Source organism: Hevea brasiliensis, chromosome 6, assembly GCF_030052815.1.
Source record: "Hevea brasiliensis isolate MT/VB/25A 57/8 chromosome 6, ASM3005281v1, whole genome shotgun sequence".
Taxonomy (NCBI): Eukaryota; Viridiplantae; Streptophyta; class Magnoliopsida; order Malpighiales; family Euphorbiaceae; genus Hevea; species Hevea brasiliensis.
The window spans coordinates 90850000-90857597 of NC_079498.1; positions in this window are offsets into that span (position 1 = coordinate 90850000).

Below are 7598 nucleotides of genomic sequence, written 5' to 3' on the forward strand. Positions count from 1 at the left end.
GTTCTATTTGTAAATGTGGTTCAACATGTATCGTTAACGATACTCACATGGAGCTAACGTAGTGGATATAGCGCTAACCATAATACCATCTCAACACTATATCAAAAATTTTAATGATATTACTTATTTCACAAAAAAAAAAAAAAGATTATCAGTGACAGATTGACGAATCTATTGTTGATAATGTAGATTAGCAACGAATCAATCACTAAAGGCTTTAGCAATGACTATAATCCATCTTTAATTCGTAGCTAATTCAAAAAATTGACTTTTGGAGATAGAATTTTCAGTCCGTCACTGAAATCTTTGTTGCTAAAGTTTTAACAGCGAACTAGCTATGTATTAGCGAAGAATTAGCTATGTATTAGCAACAAATTAGCAACAGATTAACTATGTATTAGTAATGAATCCGTCGCTAATTCATTTCTAATAAATATTATTTGTGATGGAGTTTTGATCTATCGCTAAAAAAAATCCTTTTTTTATAGTGTTTTGTCATTTAAATGGAAAAGGTTGAAAGTGCAAGCCCTGAATTGAAGAAAATAAAAAAACCTTAAGGCCCTAAATTGAAAAAAGGCTCAGACCAAAATACTAAAAGTGTGAGAATACATAATACTTAATGTCATTTTCTCTAAAATTATTTAAATGTCTATCTTAAATTCTTATTATCTTTTTTCCCTTTTGAAAAATTTCCCTTTACCTTTTCTCGTTTTCTTCTTCAGTTTCATCTAGGCTAAAATGCCCTGACCCAATTGTATTATATTATCTATTTTGACCCACCTAGCCTTACGTATTTTTGTTGAGTTTCATTGTTATCAATGGACAATACTATGCAATTAGCCTAAGATGATTGTGTGGATCAGCCGGAGAAGAAAACGATAAAGAGGAAGGGTGCAACACGATAAAAAGGAAGGGTGTAACACCCACCATTTTCTTACGTCAAAATTTCTATTGTAAATGAAATATTCTGGCGAATTCAAAGGTTCCACTGATAAATGAATAGGGGTAGAAGTGTATGTGTCTATGTGTGTGTATATATATATATATATACACACACACACATATGTGGGATGTGTTCAAAATGCTTTTAAAAATTAAAATGTTTTAATGGTTTTGACCAAAGAAAAATTTTTAAGTGTATTTTAGACAGAAGGAACTTCGGGAGCCGAATGATGGACTTTTAGTAGCCAAAATCCTTTTTATTGTTCAAATCTATTTTGGACAAAATGGACCCCAGTAGCCGAAACTGAGTCTTCCGGTATCCAACTCAACAATGAGGGTATAAAAAGGAACCAAAGCTTGTTTTTCTACCAAAACACTTGGGTTTTTCTCTTCTTCCCCCTCTCTCAATTGATAGAGCATACAAGGAGCTCTTTAAAGAGATTTTCTTAGGTTTTCAAGATCTGGACGTTAATTCCTCCATAAGGAAGCTTGGGAGAGCATATTCAAGCTTTGGACCTTTAGTTCTCTCACCTCCAAGCTCCAAGAAAAGAAATAATTTTTCTTTTCTTCTTGATCTAATAAGTAAATCCAAGCACATTAATGAGAAATTAGGTTTTATAACTTCAATTTCATGTGAAGTTGTGTTTAAGAGGAGTTTGGGTAATTATGCATATTAGGGTTAAGGTTTTGTGATTTTATATTGAAATTGCATATTTATGGTTAGTTTAGTTATGTTTAAGTGTTATAAGCCTTAAATGGATAATTTCTCTTGATAGATTTGAGGGAATCCTTGCTTATGCTATGTTAGTTTTGAGGAAAACCTAGGTTTTGTGTTATTGGATGATGTATGTTAAAATTAAGCATGATTTAAAGTTGTTTTCAACTCTAGAGATGTGTTTATGTATTTGGTTTATGTTTTGAAACTAGATAAATTTTGATAACTGTCCCTGAACTTATCTAGTTGTAACATTACAGTCTCTCAACTTAAAAATATAACATAAAACCCCATCAACTTTCAAATTTTACACAGTAAAATCCCTCTGACCTCTAATTACTTGATTTTTTGGTTAGGCACAGACTGATTCTGACATGGAGCTTAGTCAGTATTTCTCTTTTCTCTCTCAAGCTATGTATAAATTAAATCTTTTTTCTCTCTATAAATAGAATAATTTTTCATGTATAAAGAGAATAATTTTACACTTTGCATAAGAGATGACAGAGAAATGTTGACTAAGTGCCATGCGGGAGCTATTCACATTAGTTTCTAACTGAAAAATCAGTAATTAAAAGTTAGGACATCTAACCTGGACAGTTACAGCATGGAGCTTAGTCAATATTTTTCTTTTCTCTCTCAAGCTATGTATAAATTGAATCTTTTTTCTCTCTATAGATAGAATAATTTTTCATGTGTAAAGAGAATAATTTTACACTTTGCATAAGAGATGACAGAGAAATGTTGACAAAGTGCCATGCGGGAGCTATTCACATCAGTTTCTAACTGAAAAAACAATAATTAAAAGTTAGAAATAATCGGGATCCAACCACTAGAGGAATTGTCCGTTTTGGCTGTAACCCTCACAGTTTTGTCCTATAGGTGGAATGGAGAACTTCCCAGGAGGTCACCCATCCTACGATTTCTCTCAAGCGAGCACGCTTAACCCTGGAGTTCTTTCAACTCTCCAAGCCATTCCACCAAAAGGCACCTCTAGTGATTAGTTCTCCTATTTTATATATCATTACTTTTTAGAACCAAGACCATTTCCGGGCTTTGCCGATGTGGGATTTGCCTAAGGGACCTTTCTCCATCCTTTCGGAACTCAGCATCCTCGCTGAGGTTTGCCTCACCATCACCCAAGAGGACACGCGAGTGGCTCTGATACCACTTAAACATGTCATACCTTACCCCTCTGTAAGCATAACATGATCCCGTAGAATACCTAATGAACTACCGAACTTCACCTACCGATAACTCATTAAGTACCCTACAAATGATTTTAAAACCATTTTCTTACTTTTTAGAAGTGGTGAGCATTTTCTTATATTTAATAGAAGTTTATAAACTAGTTCAAATTTGTAGGCAAAAATAAATTAATTTTGACTTCATCCATGATGTCATCTAAGTGATGTAATAACATTTTTTCCTTTTTTTTCATTTATTTTTTCATTAGTTCTTTAATTTAATTTTTGATCCCGAAATTTTTTTTTTCTCCAATTTTATTAGACAGTTAGGTCAGGAGTCAGCTCTAAGGGTGAATTGACCAAATTGCCCATCGCTGGTTCAATTCGGTTTACAAGTTATTCAATATATCTTCTGAATCCCTGACCTAATTATTTGATCTGCTTAACAATTCTTTTTCATAATTTTCTCTTTTTCACTATGTTCGCAATAGTCCTAAGGACCTCAACGTCACATTTTCTGGTTCGAAATTTGAGTTTAGACTGACCTCGCAGTCATTTCCCGAGAAGGTCAGCCATCGCTGTGACTCCCGGCTCATTTAACTTTTTGCGTTCTGTTTTCTTCTTTATACTTAACTATTTGGCAATTACTAATTATTTGTGTTCAAGGCTTAACTAGGTGTCTTAGACATTGTTCTAATTCTCTTAATTGTCCGGACCGATACCAGTCATCGGAACAGTGAAATATACCAGGCTATGCAAATAGGGATGTTACAATTCACATCAGTTTCTAACTGAAAAATCAGTAATTAAAAGTTAGAGGGATTTTACTATGCTAAATTTGAAAGTTTATGGGGTTTTATGTTACATTTTAAAGTAAAAGGACTGTAGTGTTATAATTATATAAGTTTAGAGACAGTTATTAAATTTATCCTTTGAAACTTTGGAATGAGTTTGGGGCTTTTGGAGAGTTTGAATGTATAAGTTTTCAACTTGAAAATTCTAGAAATTCCTAAATTCCATTGTTGAAAATCATAATTTCAGCAGCTGAAACTCATAATTTTCGAAAGCCAAAACATGTAGTTTCTCAAAAATCTAGAAAATTTCTAGGTTCGACAACGGAAGTCCAAGACTTTAGCAGCCACAATTAGAATTGGATGAAAAGACCATCCGAAACCTGAGACTTTAGCAGCTACGTAGGCTCTACCTGACTTTTTCTCCCTTCTTTTTTAAGGTTCTAAACATGGTTTCATGGTTCCTAAGAGCATAAAATAAGATGTTTATTATGTGTATAGAGTTTTAGAACCTTTTATAACTCTTGAGGGTCCGATGTTATAGAATCAGACTTGAGGGACTCGGGAAGTAATAGATCTAAAGATAGCTACCGTTCAAGTTAGGTGGTTGATAGGTTACAAGAGGTGAGTAATTCTAATCTTAATAAATGTAAACTTTTTAAATTTAATTTCTTATCATTCTCATGCATCATGTCATATTTATTTAGGATGTATATATCTAGAACATGAATATGTTACATATTTACATATTTTTTGTTGGTGCATTAATGGATAATAGATGACCCACTAACTCCCCCCATATTATGACTACGTTATGCTACATATGTTATGGATCCATAAAAAAATTCAAGGGGAGATCTTTACAATGCCCATGATACATGATACATGTTATATTTTAAGCGAAAGTACTGAGAAGCCTCTGCATGAGTTGGGCACATTGGATTCAGAGAATCACTAATAACAAGTTCATCCTATGTGAAATGTTTATGGTGCAAAAATCCATTTGAATATTGCATTGCACATTGTCGCAAGGTGTTTTGCGATCACCTGGACGAACACTCATCGAAGTGGGAAAAGTGAGGAGTCGCCACTTTAATTTTGAGGGACATTAAAGAAAACCATTTGTGAAAGTAAATTAAAATGAAACCACTTCAAAAACAGAGATTCTAGGTTCGGGGAATTAAAGTGGCAGGCGGGGAAGGTGTTAGGCACCCCACCTCGTCCCTCAACGAGGGTAAGCAGATTTAACTTCACGTTCTTTATAGTTAGGAGGGTTTAACTGGAAATGTTAATCCTTTTGATAAAAGAAATATTTGATTTTTCACTAATCCGGATTACCCAGATACATAAGTAAATGAGACAACCTTAGTGAGTTGCTATTGCGTATTTGTTTTATTTTAGGGGGATCATCTTACGTATTTGTTAAAATTTAATTTGGAAATCGGATAAGAACTCTCCTCCGATCTCTTTAAAATATTTGTTAAAATTTTTAAGTGAGAACCGGATAAGAACTCTCCTCCGATCTCTTTTTAAATATTTGTTAAAATTTTTAAGTGAGAACCGGATAAGAACTCTCCTCCGATCTCTTTTTAAATGTTTATTAAAATTTTTAAGTGAGAACCGGATAAGAACTCTCCTCCGATCTCTTTTTAAATATTTATTAAAAATTTTTAAATGAGAACCGGATAAGAACTCTCCTCCGATCTCCTTTTAAATATTTATTAAAACTTTAGGTTGAGAATCGGATAAGAACTCTCCTCCGATCTCCTTTTAAATATTTATTAAAACTTTAGGTTGAGAATCGGATAAGAACTCTCCTCCGATCTCCTTTTTAAATATTTATTAAAACTTTAGGTTGAGAATTGGATAAGAACTCTCCTCCGATCTCCTTTTTAAATATTTATTAAAACTTTAGGTTGAGAATCGGATAAGAACTCTCCTCCGATCTCTTTTATTTTAATAGGGATCGGATAAGGGCTTTTCCGATCTCTCGAAACTTGATTACAGCTACCCGTCACGAAATCCTAGAACTAAGGGTTTTGGCATTTAAAGATGCAGGGGGCTCGGAATAAGGTTTCTTTTAACTCATTGGTACCTTGTAACTAGTCAGGAGATACCAAACCGAATTTTTCGACCTTCCTATGTGGTCGCCTTACCAGTACCTTTTGATACCCGATCTATCCCATTTATCTATCTTAAGGTTCGGTTTTACTTTGCCTTGTGTCATCTTACTCAATTGTCTTTTGCATTATTCTAGTGATTCGGCCTTACTATTTTCCCGACTTATTGTTTAGACCTTTCATTATTTTAAAGAGACCCTTAATATACAGTTACCTACATTTTATCCGACCACTTATATGCTACTCGGGACTAGAAGGCTTACATTCAGAAATAACAAAGATTAACAAAAAGAATGGACTGGTCAACGCGGAAGTAAACTCAAGAATGACCTTCTTCGTGTTCTTTAGCGCAATATAAACTTGGAGAAAATTATATATATGTAAAGAATAAAGGAAATACGTAAAATAAGAACGAGCACTTAAAAAAAAAAGCGATATGAGCACTCACCTGTGGGGAGTCGGATCTATTGAACTAACTATGGGCTCACAGAACGTAATGGAGGCCGCGGGCTGGTAACCTGAAGATTAAGGTTCGCCTTGAAATGAAGAATACCTTGTTAAAATGCAGTCCGATCAATATTATAACCGAGTATGAATGAAGTTGAGCTTGGACAACGGGAGTAGAAATAAAGATAACAAAGACAATAAGCGAGAATGTCACAGGATAATGAACGAACTGAAAATGGAGAGTTTCAGTATTCAGAAATCCTTTGCAAGAAAATACTTCAGAAAACTGGTTTCAAAAGTTTTTCTTATGAAAGCTTCAAAAATAGCAGAGTAACGAGCTGAATTAAGTTTCAGAGTCCTTCCGCTATATTCACTATTTGTCCCCCCCTTGAACAGTTTGTCATGCAGGTATTTATAGGAACCGGGTGCTCCCCATGGAGGGTCAGGATCTGTTTTGAGGGAGATGGAGGGTTAAGATTTTGAAGGACATGATCTAAGGGCTCGGGAATTAAAGAGAATCAGAAAGGAAGACTGTGATCCCTTCCGGAGTATTTGTCCTTTTCTCTCTTCTAATCTGACGGCCCAAAATTTCTTGTCAAGAGCAATCTGAGGGCTAAGAGTGAAAGGCGCTGATCTTGTCGTTTTCTTCTTCGATCCGAGGGCTCCGAGCTCGTCCTTACAAGTAAGATCAACGGTGGAGATTAAGATGTACGGCGCTGTCCTGACATACTCTGGCACATGTCAGTAATGCGGGCGATTCAGGGGAGTGCGGTGGAGATTTCGTTTGCGACGCTTTAACTACCTCGGCCCTGATTATGATGATAATCAGCAGGAGCTGTTTTATTCTTTTTGCTATCCGACCTCCTTTCTTTTCCGATCTTCCTAACACGCTCTTTTCCGATCTTTCATGCCGGTCTCCCTTCTACCAATCTTTACCACACCGGTCTTCCTTTTATCGGGTTCGGTCCAGTCAAAGCATTTATTTCCCTCAATTCTCGAGGTGTCCGCTTCGTTTTCTGCTTGCAATAAATGCTCAAATTTTCCTATATATACCTTCAACCGGGAAGCCCTACCTCATTTGACTTTCTCCCCTATTCTCCTCATTTTCCTGTTCTAGCTGCTCCGGTAACAATCCCAGACAAAATGACCGCTTTTAATCTTTTTCCAGTTGCCCTCTTTGTTCCTTGCCTGAAAATTTATGATCCCAGTGATCGAAAAATCATGATGACCTTATCAGATGACAGTGAGAGAACTGGACTAATTAACCGATCTTGATCGAGGACCTCGATCGTGCCGATCTGGAATCGTTCGCCCGATATAATCGGCGAATTGATTTCGGGCGAGAAGACTGCTAATATTCCCCTCAACATCGGTGACTGCTCTTTGGCGTTCATCTGGC